This window comes from Cibotium barometz, chromosome 35 (genome assembly GCF_041138505.1).
Source record: "Cibotium barometz isolate CiBa-2024 chromosome 35, ASM4113850v1, whole genome shotgun sequence".
Lineage (NCBI taxonomy): Eukaryota > Viridiplantae > Streptophyta > Polypodiopsida > Cyatheales > Cibotiaceae > Cibotium > Cibotium barometz.
The window spans coordinates 17,062,364-17,085,176 of record NC_141080.1 but is presented as its reverse complement, the minus strand read 5'-3'; positions in this window follow the sequence as shown (position 1 = coordinate 17,085,176).

Sequence of the window (22,813 nt, the reverse complement as noted above, 5' to 3'; positions counted from 1 at the left end):
TTAGTCTAGGAGATGCCCTTAGCAATAAGTTTATTTTATAGTTGAAAATGACTATGTTTCTAAGCCATGAATAAATTGTAAATTCTCTTTTACCACAAGCAAGAGTCGTGTTTGAACATGCAAAAGTAAAAGCATGTAAGCCTCAAATTTATGTATGTAGAACTAGATGGCATGCAAGCCCCACCTTGTGAAAGTAAATGTATGGTTTTGGCCTAAAATGGCTTGGTGTCAATAATACATAAATACTAATACATGGGAGAAGGACCACACACATTGGCATCAATAAATACATAGATACTAATACATGGGAGAAGGACCACACACATTGGGGGGGGGAAGATTGTACCCATTCTTGTGTGTTGTGTTATTTTTATCTCTCTCCTTATAGGTTCAATTGACGCCCATGTATTATTATTTTTGTCTCATAGTGACTATAAAGTCGAATTCCAAAAGTAAGATCAATCATCGAGTAATTTATCCGGTTGCGCAAGGCTCATCGACAAGATATAACACCAACATGGCTAATGGTCAATAAAGAATACAAATTTGTTGGCTAAAATATAATGTATATACTTTCTCATAGCATAGACCATATTAACCTCGCTATTTCCACGGTCATATAATTAATCTCTGCCTCATTGAGTTGCATGCTAGCAAAAGAAACAACAGTGTTCAATTTGTGTTCCTCTAGTTGTGACAACACACATCCAATGGCAAAGTTCAAAGCGTAAAAATGCAAATAAAAGATTAAGTCCCAATTTGGGGGTCTCAAGTGGGTGCACTTGCCAAATCCCTCTTTAGTTCATTACATGCTCACTGACATTCTTTAGTCTATTCAAAGACTACAAATAGTCAATAAAATGGCCTTGTGATTTTTGCATAGAATACAATGGTGAACCGTTGATAGTATTCAACATGTCCAATGAATTGTTTTACTCCCTTGAAGTTGGTTGGTGGAGATGTGTGAAAATAGTATTTTTAGTATAATTTGACCTTGATCTCATATGTGAAAATACAACTTTTAGACACGATGTGTCCTAATATAACCCCATGTTCCACCTAAAATTGAAATTTCAATGGATTTAGGGATATTCAAAACAATGGACACCTTAGAAATACCTTTTTTAAGAAAGCTAGGTAGGGGCCCCCGACTCGTGAGGTGGAACAAAGGGGATTGATGGTGGGGTAGAGAAAGGCTTTGTGGCTAGCTTTAGGCCTTTTCCACTATGGCTAGCTCTTGGGGTGGCATGCTTGGCCCCATGACTTCAGCATGCACTTCGAGGATAGTTGGTTCATGTGGGATTGGAGAAGATGGTGGTGGTGGGCTTGGGGCTTCGGCCGCGGTGCCTTTCTTGGCCTTCAGCATCAGTCGATGTGGTTGGGGTAACAGAATGAGGCCAGCGAGGTGTGCTCTTTACCCTTTTCTTTAGGGGTTGCCCTGCAGAGGTCACACTAATCTGCGCCAGCAATTTTCTTGTAGCCTTGATGAGAACCGATGATCCTTCTTCCAGCTCCTTTTGTATCACATCTTGCTCTATGGGGGCCACTTTGGGTTCTTCAGCTAGAGTGTTAGGCAAAGGGACTCCAACAGCATGGCTTAGTATATCCATGTGAAGAGGTATGGGTTTACTACCTTGTTTCCATGCTTGGTGAGGTAGTGGGTGAAGCACCGCTGGCCTAATCATCCTATTCACCCTGGTGCAGGAGGCGATAAACTTTGTGCATGTCCATGCGGTTATATATGTCTGGGGCTTCACTTGCATGATCATTGAAGCCACCCTCTGGTGATGTGGTATCATGATCGATGACATGGTAATTATGCACCATGATTTTGCAAATTACATAATCACGGTTGCCATGGGATGTGATTAACCACCATCAAATACTGCCATTGGCAACTCGAATGCTTTAATTGAATGGTTAATTGTTAATTCTGATATGGTTGCTTTGTCGTGATTATGCAGTCATGGTTTCTAGGGCCCGTGATTGTGTAGACTGCACAATCACAGTGGCTAACCCAATGTTTTTTGAGTGATGGAAGGAAGTGCAGAGAGTGATTAGTCATTTATTTGGGGGTGGATGGGACTAAAAGAAAAGGTATGAAGTTGCAAAGAAACATTGAAGTTGGAGGATACCCACTGGCTTAGTGATTGATGTTGCTCTATCAGTTTGAATAATACAAAGCAAGTGAAAAAAGAAACAAACTTAGGCAAGGCACCATGAGTCCTACTTGAAGTGGGTGGTGGTGGTGGAGGAAACAATATGTGCAGGCAACCACAGAAGATGCAAGTAGCATAGGTGCAGTTAAAGAGCTCCAAGAAGAAGAAGATGAAATTCAAAAAAAGATTGAAAATAATGGAAAAAATAGAAAAAATTACCTATTTAAAGGCCAAGGGGATCATGATGGTTGGTGGATTAATGCTTTTGACATGTGGCATAATCTAATTGGTCTTGGGATTTGTGTCGTGATCACACGACAACGGTCTATGTGATCACATCATTCATAGCCGTGATTACAAGACAATCACATCGGCTAAAGGGCATGCGATTCTTTCATTTCTAGGCATGTATCACTTTTAGGGCTCAAGTTTCAACCCACTTTTGTGACATGATTTTGCAGATGGGAGGATCATGGGCCCTGATTCTACTAGAATCATGGTGTAAAGATAGCGATGAGGGTCTCATCATAATAAGGTTTAAACTGGACATGATGCATTTTGAGACTAATTTTGGCCCTCCAACAAGATGATGATTGTAAAATTGTTGCCATACACATCCACAACATCGATGCCGGCCAAGTTACCATCTTTAACAATTTTGGCCAAAGTCACTAGAAATGTCAAATTTCACTAAAATATGCTGTATTATTTTGTGTGTGTAATCACTGCTTGTCTATTAAAGGCATACCACGGGATTTTAGGTGGAGAGTATTAGTTGTGGATTAGGTGTTTTCACAAGCTAAAGTGGTCGAATGAGCCCTAGGACCTAATTTTTAACTTTAGCTACCCAAGAGTATAAACCCTAGAAGCCACACATAAAAGGCAAAATGTAACTCTCACCACTCCTTCTCTTATGCTATTGCTTGCTTGCTTGTTTGAGCTCTTATGTGTGCTTACTTGCTTCTATGTGAGAGAGTGAGTGTGTGAGATTGAGTTGTGAGGAGGGTCGAGCTTCCATTGGAGTGAGGCGGGATGACAATGGTGGAGTGGAGCTTTCTGGTGCTTTTGCGCCATAAATTTGCTACCTACAAGAATCCCAGGAAACTAGCTTTCACAAGGTGAGTGACACACCCTGATTTTACATTTGTGTGCATACTGGTGGTTTCTCAATTGAGTTGTTTATGCTCCAAGCCCCACATGACATTGGGTTGTTCCCTGCATTCTTTCCATGGCACCCTAGGGCTTCCCATAAGTGGCGCCGCGCTGCTGACGAGGAATAGCCCGACCACATAGCCACAATGCATTTTGAAAGCTTTTGAATGGTTAAATCTATCATATTTTTGGTTTTTCAAGAAAGAAGTAGATAATAAATCCCCAAAAAACCTTTGATTTTGTTGTATTGTTCTTATTTTCATTACATTTTCTCGTTAGCGTAGGAAATTTGTGTTTAGTTTTCTTATTGCCTTAAAATAGTGTGTCTTCTAATTTTAGCAATTCAAGTTTTCTTGTCAATTTTGCATTTTGATTTTCTGTTATTTTTTAATTTTGCATAGAAAAAACAATAATTTGGGCTTTAAATTTAATTAAACTGAGTGAAATAGACCTTAAAATTGGTTTCGAGCATAGGATTTATCCCAACTTTGACTCCTTATATGAAGAAACTGGAGGGGAAACAACAATTTAGGGTAGATTTACAAACCAGGTTAATTCTACGTTTTCTTCCTTTTTGCATTCTTGCATTAGTGCTAATAACACAAATCAATTGGGCTTAATCTCCTTGTAAGTTGGGCCACTAGTTTGCTAGCCTTGATTGGCTAGCCACACTTAATGTGGGCATGCTTTTTGGTAGGATTTTAGGCTACAAGTCAAAGGAGATAAATCAAAAAAATGAAAAAAAAAATCAGAAATCCTGACAACACCCCTTTTCGGGTAGTTGGGTGGTGGAACCAAAAATCATAAATTGTCATAGTAAAAAAAGTAAAGTTAAAAGTTACAAATTTTTTTTAAAGAGAAGGTTTAAAAAAAGGGAAAAGATAGAAGGTTAGGAAAAAAAAAAGAGAAGGTAAAAAGGAAAAAGGGACAAAAAAAAGAAAAGAATATAGAAATTTTTGAAAAAGTGCACGCATAAAATTACCTATTAGGTTTTAGTTAGTTTTGTGATCATTTTGGCGCAACCTATACAAGACCCGAAAAATTTATAATTTCCCATAGTTGACCCACACTATAGGAAAATTTCTCTAACTATAGGAAAAACTTTGAACAAGTTTCTCTAACATCAAAAGAAAATTTAAAATAAAAAAATTGGCCATTCGATTCCTTTGCCCTCGCCAGCCTTAAGTTACATGAACTTACAGCTTGGATGTGTTTTAGAGGCCAATATTTAGAGGACAGTGCATCCGTTGGAGCTATGGACCAGCCTACTTTGGGCTCCGAACCTTTGGTCCGAACCCAATTTAGCATAGTACAGGGTTCTACACTTGCCACCATTGACACCTCATCTAAACTTGATTGAATGGAAAGTTCTCAAGATTTAGGGAGACAAAGCCATGCCCTAGCCATGTCACTTAGACTAGCTTCTAGCATGTTTGGTTGTATGGCGAGTTATGTCAAAGCTTCAGCTTCAGTTGTGCTACCTTTAAACCACTCTATGATACATACCAACCCATCGATGGAGGATTTGAGGTTCACTCCAGAAGAGCAACACCAGATTTCGCCTTCGTTTACAAAGAGGAAACATCCACATTGATATCCCTAGCCAAGCAACTCCTACTACACCTGTTGTTACTCTACCCATTGACCCACCTCCTACACAAGTGCTAATGCTTGACGGTGGCAGAACATTGGAAGAAGTCTAAGCAGTAGAGACACTAATTTAGGCTACTAGAGTAAAAGAAGAGGAGACTTTGCGTTTGGCAAAATGACTAGTGGCCTAGAGGCAACTCAATCTGTCCAAAACCAAACCCAAGCTAGGACTACACAGTGATAGTCAAGACACCACTGGTGACATTGCACATGATTCTAAGAGGCCTATGCAAATCCTAGACCAAAGTCTACTCACAGAATACTAGGAGTACAATGCAGCAAACAGAAACTCTTAGATTTTGGGACTTCCCAAATGTACAGTGTTAGTTGGGAAGAGATTGTTCAATCAATTTTTGGGGACACAATGGAGGAGGAATGCTTGTAGGTCATCTGCGATTGCATACATGGGATCATCGATCATGAAAGGATCCAAAGACCTATGATGTAAGTCGAGACATCCAAAGCAAGAGCGCCCATAATGAGCGAGATGGTAACACCCCCTTTGAGCCCAATGAATCCTACTTTTTGTGGTATCACTCGACTATACCGTGGACTCACCGACATATTCTCTCCCATAAGGCCATGTAGGGACTCAAGAGCCCATTAGTACAAGCTTCGCATTCTTAGATCCTAGAGCTATCCCTAACTAAGACACTGCTAGTGCACGGCCTGATCGATTGATAATTGACACATCATTATGACCTCTGAGCCACAGGCCCACCACCACTTTCCACACAATCCTCCCTTCACTTGGCACATCTACTATGGCCATTCTGAGAGGATCACCAACTTCATATCCATTCGTCACATCTCATTCTAGTGCACCCATGACACATCCATTTCCTAGAGTGTGTGCTACCAACTCCTATTGGGAGACCGACTACACTTAATGTCCACATGACTGTAGAACCTACTGAGGCACCAATACGACACATGCCTTATATTACACATCCAGCTCCATCGAGATCTAGAACAATGTATCCTTATGTAGTGATTCATGCTGCACCTGTCATGACAGTACCAGCTCTGCCTAAATAGACCAAACCTCCATCCAAAGACAAGACAAAGCAAGTAACTAGTGATAAAGACCAGTAGACCAAGGCTAAAGGAAAATCAAAGACCATGAGCAAGGGAAATCAAAGACTAGGAGCAAGGGAAAGTCAACAAACTAGCCGAATTCAAGGGTGAACCATGTATTGTGCCTAAGTATACCAATTGGGATCCCATACTTCCTATAAAGCTAGAGAAAGTTCACATTTGTACTTTACATACAAAAATTAGAATACTGGATAAGCTATTAAAGCTTCATCTTGACTATACTCATTCCATTTTGCCATCAGAGCTATCGGATGTATGTTTAGAGAAATGTGAGATTTTACTCTCTAACATGGGCTTTTATGGTGTGGGCATGTGCAACTTAAAAAGAATGACAAGAAATCAAGCACCACTGGTGATGTTTGGGCAAATGTGCCAATGGGAGGAGCCAAAGCTAGGAGGTTCTTGTCGAACTATGAAAACAAACAAGTTACATCAGTATGGGAATGTTGGAAATCTCTATGCGAGCACACAACTAACCAAGCTAGTGATCCAAGGATGACAAAGCTTCATATGAGGGTTTGGATGGAGCTTGATAATTTTATAAAACTCTTACATAAGCAAATGACTAAAGGCGATTACACAAGTTAGTTTGAAACAGTAATCAAGATGTTTGTGGAAACAATTGTAGCTGCTTGGGGGAACAAGGACATAACTTTCTTCCTAGAGTAAGAGCTTTTGCTTCTGATATGATTTGTACATTGACTAATTAATATGATATAAAACAATTATTAATATGTTTTATTTATATGTGAAGCATATTTTGTTTGCACATGGCCCATACTTTGTGAGAAACCAACGGCCTCTTGCTACATGGAGTACTCAAGGCATGGAAAAATCACACTATGTTGCACATATCAACTATTTTTGTACAAGTCAACATGGTGGCGGAAAAACAAAAACAAATGCACTACGAGAGATTTTGAACACATTCTACCAAAGGAAAATGCAACGACACAATGAAATTCTTAAAAAACACGTTAGTTTATATAACACAAAAACAATCAATATATTATAAACACTCATCATGCTAAATAAAGCGTATCTTTATGCAGGATGGTGATTGAGAAGGAGAAAAAGTCAAGGTGACGTAAATTGTAAAAAAAATTGTTCTCAATACAAGTAGGAAAATACTTTTAAAAAAATCTTCTTCTTCTTTGCTTCAATTGTTTGTCTTCCTCTCAGAGAGAATCTCCTCCTTTCTCGTGTTTTCTTTGGGTAGTTGTCTGTCCTCATATTTGGATAACTGTTTAGCCTCATCTTCTTTGAGTAATTTGCCTCTATACCTTAATAGCTTTTGGCATTGATAGTCTCCAAGAGCATGGGTATTCAAATTAGAAACTACCTTTGCATATGCTGCACAACACAAAAATACCTTACCCTCGATTCCCACAACCCTGGTGTATATCCAAAAATACTTATAGCTTCTTGCTTCTCTATCAGCATTATCTTTTCTATGTTTTATTATATCCTTCCATATCCTAAGTATGCTGATAGAACCTTTAAGGCCATCAATGGAATGCGTGGATCATTTGAATATTTTGAATGGTAAATGATCAGCACGCCTCAAGGTATCCTTGAAATATAATGGCTGAGGGGGCTGAGTCTTTGTCAACAAAAGTTTGTTTACCTCCACCTTAACCGTGGAATCCATGTTCATCTACTATCTCAAGCTATAAAAGAAGAAAAAAATTACTTTATAATAAAAACTTTTAAAAAAATGTTATGAATATATTCTTATAAATACCTTTGTTCTCATCATCCAACAACTCGCCTATCCTCCCACAAGTCAATTGAACCTTGTGGAGGATTCTCACCTTGTGGATGAGCATGGAATCTTTGGTTTTTTCCTTCCCATATTAGAGATTCCCATGCTTTCTTGAATATCCAAAAATTCTTCTTCTGATTTTATAGCCTTAGATGCACCGATGAAATTGTCAAATGTTGCTTCTATGTCAAGCACTGAAAATTCATCAATGGAATTTGGATCTAAAAAATTTGATGCAACTTGACATCCATCTGCTATTAAACCAAGACAATAGTCCTCCCTTATATTCAAGATCTTCTGGATATCTGTTAGGAGTACAAAACTCTTATTATCCTTTAGTGGGAAGGATGGTAGACACATGGGAGAATGATCTCCTTCTCTGAAACCTCTATAGAAACATCCTTTTCCTGTGGAAGAATTAAACTTGATTTAAAAGTTGTAGCATCAAAATCCCTACTCATTATTTCTTCTTGCTCTGTATACACAACCATTTCTACATCATGCATTTCCTCTTGATTTTGAATGTGTCCTAGAAATGCTATAGGCTGTATACTCAAACTGTCAAGACTGCTCTTTTCAGCATCCTCTATTCTTGATTTTGCATGTAGATAGAAAAGGAAAGCCACATGGTACTGAATAGACCTGCGTTTCCTACTATATAATTTGCAATGTTCCACAGTGACTTTCACATGGTTAAGAAGTATGTCATACTTTTTTTGCAATCTAGCCTTTTTTAAAGATGTTTGTGACAACATGCTAAGGTGATCAAACCTCACACCTTCAATATGAATGGCACTATCATCTGTTAGTGCAAAGAAAGCTTGCATTTCCTCTTCGTAAAACTCCTTGAAGTGATCAATCATTGAACTAATTTCAAATCTTACATTGAAGCATTTCCTATAGCACTCCAACAAATTTTGTGCACCAAGCTACAGGAAGTCAAAAAGTCTCTCTACTGGTGTTTCCTCTATCACAGGAACACCTTCATCACTTGATCCCATCTCTATGTAGTAGACTTTGGATCTAGCCAACAACACCTCTAAATAGCCGTGAGAGGGTGTAGGCTTAGGGGCACACAATAAAAGTTACGCCTTCAGTAGGTAAGGGGGATGTTGGAAAGGCGCGATTACTGCAATAATCCAATTGACCAGGTTCCCCCTATTCGCACCATTTTTCTATCGACAATGATGGGGCAGCATACATGACACAAAAATACTCATGGGTGTAGGTAGCTGAGGGGGCAGGTGGGACAACCAAGTAGAAAATGTGTGGCTAAGAAGGCAGACAGGAGGGGTTGGAAACACCGCACGAAATGTGAAAGCGAATTCATAACGGATTGATGCTATCGCTTTGTCTTTCTACTGTGGGGAAACTGGGGCAAGGGATCCACTTTGTAAATTTTCTATGGTGGGGTAGCTTAGGGGGTTGGGGGCAGCTCAGTGGTGGCAAAAGGCAGTTTAGGGGGCAGGGGGGCAGCTCAGTGTGTCAAGGGGTAGCTCGGAGGTGAAATTTATTTTTTTTAAATAACCCAAATATTTATAGCACCATAAGGCCACATGGAAAAGATATGGACGCCACATGACCACGTATTCACACATGTGACTCACATGTGTGAAATATAGCCCATGCATGGGAATCCATGTGTCGATGTCATGCGGTCACACATGTGAGTGCTCATGTTTGGCCATCTCACACGTGTGCATTTACACTCGCACCATGTGGATACACGTGTCGTTGTACCGTTCATTAATCCATACACCACATGGCTTAATCAACGTGCTCTATAAATACGCAGGGATTATTTTTTAAAAATTAACCCGTACGTGGAAAGACAAGGCACACCCATCGCTTTTTACACTTTGTTTTACATGTGCTTGTTCTTCACCTACACCAACTCATATTGCTCTTCAAACCACCACCAAGACACACTATGATTGCTCTCTAGCTAACTTGTCTCACTAGAATAATGGCGCGATACCAATATCCTTGAGGCATCAAAATTGGCAATAAATGTTGATGCTGAAATGTTGTTAGAAGAGAAAACTGCTGATACTATTAAACATATGGGCTAGGTGTTGAAGCACAAAACTTCTGAGGCTATTTAACATATGTGCTAGATCCTTTGATATTATAACTAGTCATTCTTGATGAGGATCTTGTGCTTCAACCACTTATACTCTCCTCTTTTCAGGTGATTTCCTTATTTGAGGTGACATTACTTTTATAACCATTATCCCCAATACGTGCGGACCCAGAATGACCATGATAGATTACCCCTGCCTTCCCCTCTCTCTCCCTCCCCATATCCTGAGCAACATGACTCTCTCTGCCTCAGCATGCGCACTGCTCCTCGCAACACCACTAATGGAAAGACGGTGTGATATATGACACCGTGTGTTATCGGGTCGTCCTACTCGCATTGCCATCTTTCCATCACATCACGTATTGAACCATTGTTACTTGTAGAGGTCAGGGTGTAGGAGTAGTGCGACACCAGCATGATGTAGATGCAATGTTGGCCATTCCATCCTCAATCCCAAGTGCCGTGCCTCGGACACCCGGAATGACGATGCATAGATTACACCTATTCGTTGGAGTACTACGGATCTTACCTTCCTTCCTCTCTCTCTCTCTCTCTCTCTCTCTGTCTCTCTCTCTCTCTCCATCCTGAGCAACGTGACTCTCTCAACCTTAGTATGCACATTGCTCCTCGCAATGCCACTAATGGAAAGACGGCACGATATACAACACCGTGTGTTATCAAGTCATCCTACTTACATCGTCTTTCCATTACATCACGTATTGAAGCATGGTTTATTGTCGTGTGTTCGAGGTGTAGGAATTGGACATGAGCATGATGTAAATGCGATGCTAGCCATTCCATCTTTAATCCCAAGTGGAGAGCACCATATTTTAGCCCAAATAAAGGCGTAGAAAGATGGCACAATATAAGACATTGTGTATTATCACTTCATCCTACTCACTCCGTCTTTCCACACCGGTATCTAGCCAGTTAGATTGCCAGTACATAGGAATGCTTTTTCCATTTTAAATAAATTGAACATATATTATGTACATATTATGTTCTTCTTGTTCTACCTTGAATGTCTGATCCAAATGAGGCACGTTCTTATATGAAGTCATATTTCATTTTGTGTTTGATTGACATGCCATAGATGGCTAGAAAAAAGAAAATAGCAAGGAGGGTTGGACCAAATCCAGGGTTGACAGAGAACGCAGTAAGTGAAAGCACATTATCAAAGCAAAAGCTAAAAAAGAATCAACTAGCATATGAATACCTTGAAAGAGATAAGGAAAGCCCGGAAACATGTCGAGTTACTCATACCCAAGCTTCCCTTCATGAGAGTTGTAAGACAGATTTGTGATAATTGGAAGCTTGGGATGAGATGGGCATGCATTCGAATATGTGCCCTTTAAGAGGCTGCAGAAGATTTCATTATAGACTTTTTTATTGATAGTTACATTTGTTCTACCCATGTGCATAGGGTACTCTTATGGTGGACAAGGACATGCACACCTATAGGCATATAAGATACAAGTTTGAGAATTTATTGCATCCTATACCATTGAGTGACTCTAGGGAATTCAATATCTTGAATGTCCTACCAACTAGAAAACCTAAGGATGCAGGAATCAAGATCGAGGATGTTACGCATGATAGGGATACTAGATCAAGCAAAGATTGAGAAACACAAAGAACAGATGTCTTCTAAGGAAGAAAGGAGGATTGATGAAGAAAGAATGATGGGAGATTAGCTGATGGACCTTGAAGAGAAGAATCTTCGGGATTTAAAGAATGTACCTAGACAACTTATTGTTTAGGTAAAAGACTTTGCTGATGGTGCATAGTTTCTTAATATAGCACCTTCATATACATATATGTTGTCAAAAAGAAATCAAGAAATAAATGATATTGTGATCTTGATATCTCTCAAGTATGTAAGCTATCTTTTTTGAAAATTTATTTGTTTTTTCAAGATAAATGCCTAATTTATCCTCTTATTTATTTTTTGTAAGCTTCTTCTGACCACCTTATCCTCCCTAGAGGCCTATTATCCTATATTTTTGTTAGATCCCATAGTCTCTCTTTATGTAAGAGAAACCAACACCAATTTTAGTAGGCCGAAAGAATTGTTGAGAAGATGTGACTTTGAAAAGGTGCAATATATGATTGTACCCTACAATGAAAAGTAAGTATTTTATTTTAAATATGTTTTACTTTGTCTTATGTCCTTTTATACATCTATATCAATTGTTTTTTTCTTTTCTCTATTTTTTAGGAGCAATTGGAGTGTAATTATTGATATCAAGAAAGGAAAGAAATGTTTCTTGAATTCCATGCTTGGTATGCATGGAGAAGCCAAATTGCATGTTTTTAAATTTAATAGAGATTGTGTTTGTGTACACATGTTGCACCTTTGCCTTCCACCCATCTTTTGCTATCTTGAATTCCAAGATACATCCCTTCCAATGGTATTGTACTAAGCCTCTTCTTTGCCTTTTTATCCTATGAGGACCTTTGATGGTTGCATAGTCACCCAATTGTTTAATTTGAAGTTTATACTTTTCCTCATCTTTAACATTATGAAGGATGCATGATGAAATGGCATTAGGAGTGCACACCTCGGGTTAGACTGATGTCTCCACATTGTTAGATGACGAATAGAGGAGAGGATGATTTAAAAAGACAACTAGAAAGATGTGCAATCAATGGTAGATTAGGGAATTTCAAATGCATTTACTCATTTTAGGGGGAACCTAAATTTTAAATTTTCACTTTTTGAAGTATTGACATTTGGTACGTGGCGATAGGCCCTTGAATTTGGAACCCACTAAAGTGACATTGAAATAGTTGTGCCATATCACATTAAAGTGGTGATAATCCACTAAAATAGCCAAAACTAGTGAAGTTAGTAAAAAGTGGATATGACATCTAATGTTATATTTATGGTTGAATTTTGCATTTCTATTGGTCCAAAGCTTAATCCAAATCCGGTACAAGTGATCAAAATGCAGCCCTTTTTTTAACATTTTTGGCCCTAATGGGTCATGCCTATAGGAACTTCAAAATAATATGTCGCACTTCTTGGATGGACCTAGATTATAGCAGCTCAAGGAATCGATCGGCCCACAAGGAGTGTCTTAGTGGCAAAAAATACTAACCCTACACTTTTACACTCCATGAACATTGTATCCACATTAAATGCATTGGACCAACAACAAAGCAAGCATTTGAATGCTGCAAGGAAAAATCCTTAACATCAAAACACAATCCAATGTCGTTCCCTCCACATTGATATCTGCTTCACCACCACAAGGTTCTTCATCTTCAAGCTCCACATCTACATCTATCTCTATAAAGAACTAGCTATCAGTTAAGGAAAACCCCAAGTTGGTCCCTAAAGCTTCTCCACCATTTCTCACTCACCAACCCACTGTAAGAAACCTTGGAGGCACTACAAAAAAAATCAATCCAAACCATAGGTTACCTCGCGATGCGATGGATCTCAACTCGTCTTCTTCAAGCTCAAGGCTACTATGAGCATACATAACATGTGGATTTGGGTGCCAAAAAGGAAACAAAGTCCATAACCTCATCAATGAAAACAACATCTACAGGCCAACTCTCAATCTTGTCCACTTACAGTACCAAAATTGACAAAGGGAAGAACTAAGTCAAAATAAAACCTTCGTCTCGCCAATCTCTCAAAAAATTTGGATTCCTAGGATTATCAAAAAGATGGAATGTACTTTAGGAAGGGGGAGTCAGACCAAACCTTTAGCTCCAATGAAATATCTACAACAAGTGCCTCAACATCAAGCCAGGCTCCACCTACACAAATACCTCTAGAAAGCCCACCACCCGAGGAAAGGACTACTAATCAATTTCTTACATCACCAACACCACCTTTCCAAGAGCTTAATATTCTAATCCAAAGTCCCTGTAAGGTTCCTCCCTTTAAAAATGGGAGAAACACTTAAGATAGCCCGCTAAGTCTTATCTTGGGAAAAATTTCCTATTCATCGACACCTTGACCCTATAGAGATTCAAGGATACGATTTATAGGTATGACCTAGCTCTATCCCGCAGGGGGAGTGTGATCTTCTAAACATCAAATCACCCATAGGGCAATTGATCAAAAATTGGGCAACTACTAGACTTGATTTCTAGAGACAACCCTTTTTTCCTCATCTTTATGCAAGGCATAGCCCCGCTGGCCTAGTCTTCTAGAATAGAGTTGCCCAAGAACCTAACTATCTAACGTAGGGCTTTCACTTAATCTGTTGGAAAGCTATCCGACTAATCGGGTCCACCCGTCCGTAGGATGGTGCCGTCAGGGCATTCCATCCTCCCACTTTCCACCCTACTCACGCATCAATTTATTTTCTAATTAATACTACCACACTGTTTGACATAAATAAACATATTCCTTAATTAAGGCCCTTCTTCACAAGGTTCGTTAAAACAGCCTTCTTACACAATACAATCATACCAAAGACAAGATGTAATTATATAAAAAGTTTATACATGAATCCATTTCCATACAAGCCAAACCGGCTCTCTTATTCTTATTCTGCCGATGATCTAGAATTCGGCCTTCCAGCCTCTACATGCTGGGCAAAACCCTACGGGACCATACACCTCATCGTCGGCCGCTGGCAAGGACTCAAGCCGGCCTGTCGCCCTCTCAGGCTCCATCGCTCGATCCTCTCGCCCCTCAGAGGGATGTCTGCACACTAGGGTGGGCTTATTTACCGCACTAGCCTGGGCCCTCAGAACTAGGCAGCCTCATAATCTCTCGCCTCAATCGGCGATCCTTATTCTCCCAAAGGTATGAGGGATACCTTGGGCCATTCCCGGGCTTTGCTAACGACGCCGCCCGGCTACACAAGCACGGAACGGAGTTAGCGTTGAAGCCAAAAAAAAAATCTTGAATTCTAAAGATAACAACTTCAATGCAATTTACTAAATATAGCATTCACAATTCATGAAGATAACAATTTCAACGCAATTTATCGAATACAACATCACATAATTCGTAACTTCATATAATTTTTATGTCCTCATTTTAAAAGAAAAAGACACCATTCATTAATACTAATTTAAGGAAAAATCTCTTCTTTTGAAAATTAACCAAGCTAACCTGGCCACCGTTTCCTTGAGGGGCTTGAAAAGGGAGGACTCGAGCCGCATTGGGGGCGCATCTTTTCCCATCTCGTTGTTACGTGCTCCTCTTGAGGCAGTATTTTATCGTCTCCGAGATGAGGACATCTTAGGCGTCATCTTGTAGAGCTCGCTGCTGCGATCGAAACGCTTCAGTCGGATCTGAATTCCGAGCTCGTTTGCTCACCGTATGAGCAAAAGAATATGGCGCACGAACCCTCGCTTGAGTCAAAAAACCCTTACTAAAGTCTACGCAAAGGGGGGGGGGATTGTGAGATGTCCTTAAGGGCAAAGGCAAAAACGTGGAGAGGGCTGGGAGGGGTTGCTGCAAGCCTCTCTGTAAGTCTATTCACACGGGGGGGGAGGGGGGGGGGGAAGAGTTAAGGACACTGGCCCTTAGCAAGAGGAGGATGGAGGAAAATTGGCTTATCTGAAAAGAGCCAAATGAGGGGGTGTGAGGGGTGGCTGCAAGGGCGGCTGTATTTGCAGCAAGTACGCTACACAGGGACGGACGGCGGTACGGACGGGGCATACGTTGCACAGAAATGCGTGCCGAAACTGAGGAGCACCCCGGGGGTTTATATAGCTGAGGGGTGAGGGTACGGGCGCTGCGCAAAGCAAGGACGAAAGGACGGTGTACCTTCAAAGGCTATGGATCAGTGGCCTGCATGGGTCTAGGGGAAAGGTACGGTGTCGGTTATCTGGGAAAGGAGTGGTACGCATGTACCTTATCTGGTCTTGGTGTCCACCTCTAAGGGTACGCGTGGACCATACAGTGGACGGCCGTCCTTTGGTTCTTGGGCGGCCATTGTACAGGCGCCCTAGTAAGTGTGTACGGACCAAATTTTGGGGCGGGGTACCCAAATTTGGGACGCCCGCCTCGATTTGCGTGCCGGACTGCCCCGGGGGGCGAAAATTTTTTTTGTCCATGAGGTTCTCCTGGTCGCAGGGGTTCAGACCGTTCGTCAATCGGACGTGCGGTCGTGCATTTATTAAGGTTTAAAGGTCGCCGTTTTTTAACTAAAATGTTTGAAATTAGCGTATAGGCTTGATCCGGTGTCCGTTTTGGATGCTGTAAAATCCTATATTAGGGTAAAATCGCACGCAGATTCCAAATTTGGGCTCAGAATTTGAAGATTCTAAGTAGAAATGACTCAAATAATAAAATCATTGATATTTATACCATAAAAACTCATAATTACATGGACATTTCTTTATTAGTGAAGATGGGTACGTTACAGTCCCTTTCCACCTTTAATCCTCTAATTCTAACTACCAGCAGCGGGATAGGTGTACTCTTAAGCAAGAATCCCACATGGACAAAAGCTGGAAAGGATGGCTACAAAAGGTGTTAAATAGACTTAAGTAAGCACACTCTACTCTAAGAGGTGGTTTCCACAAGGGGTGAGTCTTTTGCTCATAAAGTCAGCAAATAGACTCCAAATTGCAATCCATCTAAATCATTGAGTTTGTGATTACATGACCTACAAGATAGTGGAAAGTATGGATCCTCCTCAAAGACGCCAAAATATTGTCTCAAGAAGCGTGCATGATAACAACAGAAGAGGGAATGGTCCGAACACAGAAAAGGGAATCCTCCGAACACCACCCCAGCTCTTACCTTGGGAGTCCCTCATGGAGAGGCAATGGCTAGGTTAGCTTGATAATCATGTAAAAAGAGGTTTTTGATTAATCTTTAATCTTAGCATTAATTAAGAAGTATAAAGGATGCTACTTTTCCTTGTTTTGAGAATATAGGCTTCCATAATTATCTAAACTTAAAATTTCTTGTAGAATTGTTGCTTTCTTGAAAAGATAATGTAGTTTCTCGTATCTTATGAGGTTGGATTGAACTATTGTGTTGTTATCTTGTTTAATTAAAGTACAGGTACATCTTCTCCTCGCCTTGATGCTAACCCCATTCTTGTGCTTATGTAGCCACGTGGCGACGTTAGCGAGGCCTGGAGTCAACCCAAGGTATCTCTCATACCATTGGGAAGTTGAAACTCACCGGTTTGGCGAGAGTTATGGATGTTGCTTCATTCTGCGGGCCTAGGCTAGTGCGGTAAATAATCCCACCCTAGCATATAGACATCTCTCCGAGAAGTGGGAGGATCAAGTGATGAAGCCTGAGAGGGCAACAAGCTGGCTTGAGTCCTTACTGGCTACCACAATGACAAGGTGTATGGTCCCATATAGGGATTGCCTAGTCTATGGAGACTGGAAGGCCAAATTCTAGATTAGTCTATGGAGACTGGAAGGCCAAATTCTAGATTATTGGCAGAATAAAACATGGAATAAGAGACCTTGGATCTGGCTATAGTTGGATTTGAACTTTGTAATTATGTTTAATTAAGTCCCTTGTTTTCTAGTATTATTGTATCATTGTTTTAAGTTAAGTGGCTGTTTTAATAATGAACACCGTGTAAGATCCCCAATGAATGAACTTGTCTATATATGTCACACAGTGTGGTAGGATTAATTAGAAAAAAAATGATGGGTGAGTTGTTGGGTGGAAAGTGGGAGGGTGAATCACCCTGACGGCACCATCGTATAGATGAGTACTCCCGATTAGGTGGGTAGCTTTACAAAAAAACTAATCAATCAAACTACGCTAGGTAAGTAAGTCCCTAGGCAATTCTACTTTAGAGGACTAGTTCAGTAGTCGTGCCTCGCATAGATGGGGAAAAAGGTGTTGCTTCTAGGAATCAAGGATAGAGGTTTCTCAAGATAGGTCGATCACTCTATGGGTAATTCAATTTTAAGAACCATTTAGGAGACCACGCTCCCCCTGCGAGATAGAGCTAGGTCTTACCTAGTAATCATATCCTAGTATCATTAAAGTTAAAGTAAAAAGGGAATAGATGGTGCACAACGGAAGCCCAAGGGACACAGAAGTAGGAGCCCCCTTCTAGCGGTAGTTGAAGAGGCATTAGACAAGGAAAAGGCAATGTCTAACTAGTGAAAGGTGAAGGGGCTGAAGTTGGAAGGTCATGCACCACTTAGGCCTATATAACCATAATTTTAGGTACTGTTTAGGATATGACTGGGTGGAGAATCAAAGTACAAGTCTTATAAGTCCTCAAGATTATAATGCAAGGAACATTACATTGGTATCAGAGCTGGTATCAGAGCCAAGTTCTTTCTCTTCCATGTTTCCATTGAGCTACCCATTGCTAACTCTAATTTCTACTCCTTAATCTTTTTTCTATTCATTTTCATAAGCTAACCTCTATATTTCTCAAATCTTCTCCATAAAAAATACATCTTGCCTAATAAATTGGGCATACCTCTTGCCTAATCAATTGGGCATACTTTGGAGTTCTACATGGAGCAAATGAAGTACAAGATAACCTTGAAGGATCTTTGAAGCAAATATCAACAAGAAGGAATCAACGGAATTGTTCTTCACATCATTAGGGACAATTCATAATTACCCAACCAAGTAAGGTCATTGTGTTGCATTTTTTTGCTTTGTAAGAAATTTTCCATTTTGCTTATTGTTTAGAGTAAATGGCTTCTCAAGGTGGAAAGGATAAAATTTGTGAGAAGGGGTAAAACCAAATGTCCTCTTTCCACATGGAAGAGGATATTATAAAACCAAACGAAATAGATATGCAATATTTAGAAAAGAAATGAAGGACATGAAAGAAAAAATTCTCTAATATAGAAAATAAACTGAGAAAATGATGGGTCTACTTAGCTCCTTCATGGGAGGGAAAGGATTGGGAGAAAGAAGAAGTGAGTAGAACTATGGAAAGGATAATGTACTGCACACATTAAGATTGTCTTATATGAATCATGTGCCTTTGTCTAGAATGTGATGCACCTGAACATAGAAGGACTAACTGTTCGGTTTGGCAAAGACAAGAGTAGAAACTATACCTGAGAGATTGCAAGGGGCTAGCCCCTAGATGTGATGGATGTGACCAAATTACAAGGCTGACTAAACACCAAATAGGGGACAAGCCAGAAAAAATGAGAAGGCTCAAGCTAGAAGAATGGACAAGGAAGCATAGAGTCTAGAAACAAGTCACCAAGTTGGTAAAACAAGCCCAGAGGGGTCGATTCGGACTATGCAAATAAGACCCCACCATCCGAAATTAGCTGGCAATAATCTAGAATAGTACATCCTTGACAAGAGAAGGAAAGAAATAGCTTCCAAGAAGAGAACCTCACAAAAGTGGAGATGTGCTCGAGTGTTAGAAAGAGGTTACTCAAAAGAAGATGGACAATAGAACCATTAACTATGATAGAACCAATAAGAAATAAAGAGAAATAACCCCAAGGGAGAAAAGGTGAAACTAGTGAGTCTTGCCAAGAGTAGGAAAGAGATGAAAAGAATCCAATAGGATATGATCTTTGGGAGGACCTCAACAAGATGAAGCACCACATTATCTTCTTAGAGAAGTTCTTGCCGTTTGTATACCAAACTATAGATAAAAGTTTCTCTAGAAGTTACTACCTCTTGAGAAGCTAGCAACATTACCAATGATTAAGTCAAAAAAGCCACAAGAAGCTGGTTGCACCAATGTGGAGAAGGTGGCTAAATATGACACTAGTTTCAAAAGTCATGGTCAAGCTGAGAGGACAAACCATACCACATGCCATTCTTGATGGAGGATCTGGTGTGAATATATTGAAGGATTAGCCAAAAGAATGGGCATAACTACAATACATCCAGAACAATTCTAGGTGAAAATGGAATATCAAAGAAGAGTAGGAATTGTGAGAGGAGACAAGATGGAAACAGCAGGATGTGCCTTTCTTGTGGTGTTTGTGGTGATAAAAATGGAAGAGATATCTGAAGCTTGATTAGGGAGACCACGGATGAGGAGTGGGAAGATTAAACACAACTAGAAAATAGATTAGATCACCATCCAAAAATGCAAGAAGATGATACAAATCTCTACTATCAAGGCCAAGGACAAATTGGACCCAACAATAAACCCCTTTATGATGAAGGATTAAATTGTCCAGAAGGAGTAGAAGATTAAATTGTCCAGAAGGAGTAGAAGATTATGAAGAGGAGAAAATCTTGAGGGAAACTCCATATTTGTTATCACTATTCGAGGCGGGCATGGAAAAAGATCAAATCTATCTAGTGGCACAAGCAACGCAAAAGCAAGACAGATTTAAAGATTCTCAAAAGGAGAAGCATAAAGACCCACTATTAGAAGAAGAAGAAGAAACCAGGCTGGCTATCGAAAAAGAAGAAAAAGAAGGCAGGAATTATCACTTATTGAGAGTCCATGATAATGAACTCATTAATCTGGGCAATGTGAGAAAGTGCCCAAGAATGTCAGGGTGAGTGCAAAGCTTGAGAAGAGCTAAAGAATGAATTGACATGATTTCTCACAACATATAAGGATGTGTTTGATTGGGATTATATAGACATTAATGGCATTGATCCAAGCTTTTGTTAGCATAAATCAACCTCAAGTAAGACAATGTGTCTATCAAATAGAACATTTACAGAATGAACCCAAATTATGCAAGGCACGTGAAGGAATAAATGGACAAGCTACTCAAGGTAGGATTCATTTATCCCATAGACAAAGCATAGTGGCTACCACTCATTACGATAGTACCAAAGAAGAATGGGAAGTTGAGAGTTTGTTATTGATTATAAAAAACTAAAAGTACCACAAATGAAGATCCTTTTTCGTTACCATTTATTGTTTCACTTCTGGATGCAGTAACAAGACATGAAACATAGTCCTTTCTGGATGGATTTACTAGTTACAAATCACATCCAGATGGCTTTGGAAGGTCAAGAGAAGACTACATTCATCACGGAATGGGGGGAATTTGCATCAAATGTGATGACCTTTGGCCTTAGGAATGCACCAAAAACTTTTTAATGAATGGTATGAGAAATATTTGATGATACCTGACCACATTCATAAGAGCATTTGTTGAAAAATTCAATGTGTTTGGAAAGAAGTATAAGCATCTGTATCACTTGATTGTATGTTTGAAAATTGTTGGAAAGTAAGATTGAGTCTAAATCCAATAAAGTGTGCATTTGTAGTAGCAACGAGTGGATCTCTACTAGGCCATGTGGTGTTAGCAAACAGGTGGCTAAGTTTCTTGGCCAAATTAAGTGGCATATCAGGTTTCTAAGGTTTTTAGTAGATGTTGCAATTCCATTTTAGTGCTTGACTGTGAACAACACTGAGTATGTCTGGTTCGGAGGATGTCTGAAGCATTTTGGAATCTGAAAAAAAAATGCTTATATATGCACCCATCTTGCAAAACAACCCAACTTTGAGCTAATCTTTCATGTATTTGTGAATGCATTAGATGTGACTATCGGGAGTGCATTGATGTAGGAAGCACAAAAATGTTTATTTTGATCAGTGTATTATGCAAGAAGAATACTCATAAAGGTAGAAAGAAACTATTCCACTATAGAGAAAGAAGCATTGGGAATGATCTATTCCATCTCTCTCAAAAAATATTTGTACTAAAATATATATCAATGTTTGTATGTTTTTACCACCTCCTGTGTAAGGCTTCTTATTTTTCATCCCTATTAGGAGCAAAGGAGGGTGACGAAGAGCTAGTCCTAAATCTCCAGTCACTTGTTGATCGTGCTCTCCTTTGCAATGTAATAAATTTCCCTTTGTGCTCAAATGTTAGTGTATTATGCAAGTATCTTCTCGAAAGTATTTCCCCCAATGAAAATAACCATTCTCTCCCAATAATTATATCTGTGGCGGTTGACTGAAGTATCACTTGTGAAAATCCAAGAGTGCTTCATACTCTTGAATCTTTATCCCAATAGAGATTTTTTCTTTCATTTTCATATCCTTATAATCATTAAATTCTAAATCTTGCATATCTATTCCATTTTTTTATAATATCCTCTTCCATGTGGAAAGAGGACATTAGGTTTTCCTCCTTCTCACCATTTTGATCCTTCCCACCTTGAGAAGCCATTTACTCTAATACTAAGAAAAATGAAAATTTTCTTACAAAGCAAAAAAATGCATCACAATGACCTTACTTGGTTGGGTTATTATGAATTGTTGCTAATGATGCGAAGAACAATTCCGTTGATTCCTCCTTATTGATATTTTCTTCAATGATCCTTCATGATCCTTCAAGGTTGTCTTGTACTCCACTTGCTCCATGTAGAACTCCAAAGTATGACTAATTTATTAGGCAAGAGGTATTTCATATAGAGAAGATTTGAGAAATATAAGGATTAGGTTATAGAAATTAATAGAAAAGAGATTAAGATGTAGAGATTAATGGGTATAAGTATAATTAGAGTTAGAAATGAGTGGCTAAATGGAAACATGGAAGAGAAGAAACTTGGCGCTAATATCACCCTGTGTGTTCTCTTCTAGGGTTTGTATGTGTGTGTGTGATTGCAAGAGCTTAACACTAGTTCTGTAATTGGACACTTAAGTGTCCTAAGACACTAAAGTGTCCTGAAAAGTTCTTGAATTTTTGTGGGCAATCTATTAAGAGTTTTGAAATGCTTAACATCCACAGATGTTCCTCAAGACCCAAAAAATCCTTGAGATTTTTTAAATTGCACTTTTCTTAGCTTTTGCAAGGCAATATTTTAATTTTCTTAGACACATGCTGATAAAATGCATGATTTTTGCTATTTTCAAAATAGTAGTAATTTGGACATAACTTTTAGAAGGGACATAGTTTGATCATGAAACTTGGCTTGATGGAAAGCCCATGATGTAAACTAAATCCTGGAATCATCAAATGATAATTATTGGATAAATTTTTGACTCGCTAATATTGAAATGACGTTTTTTATACAAGTGGAGCATG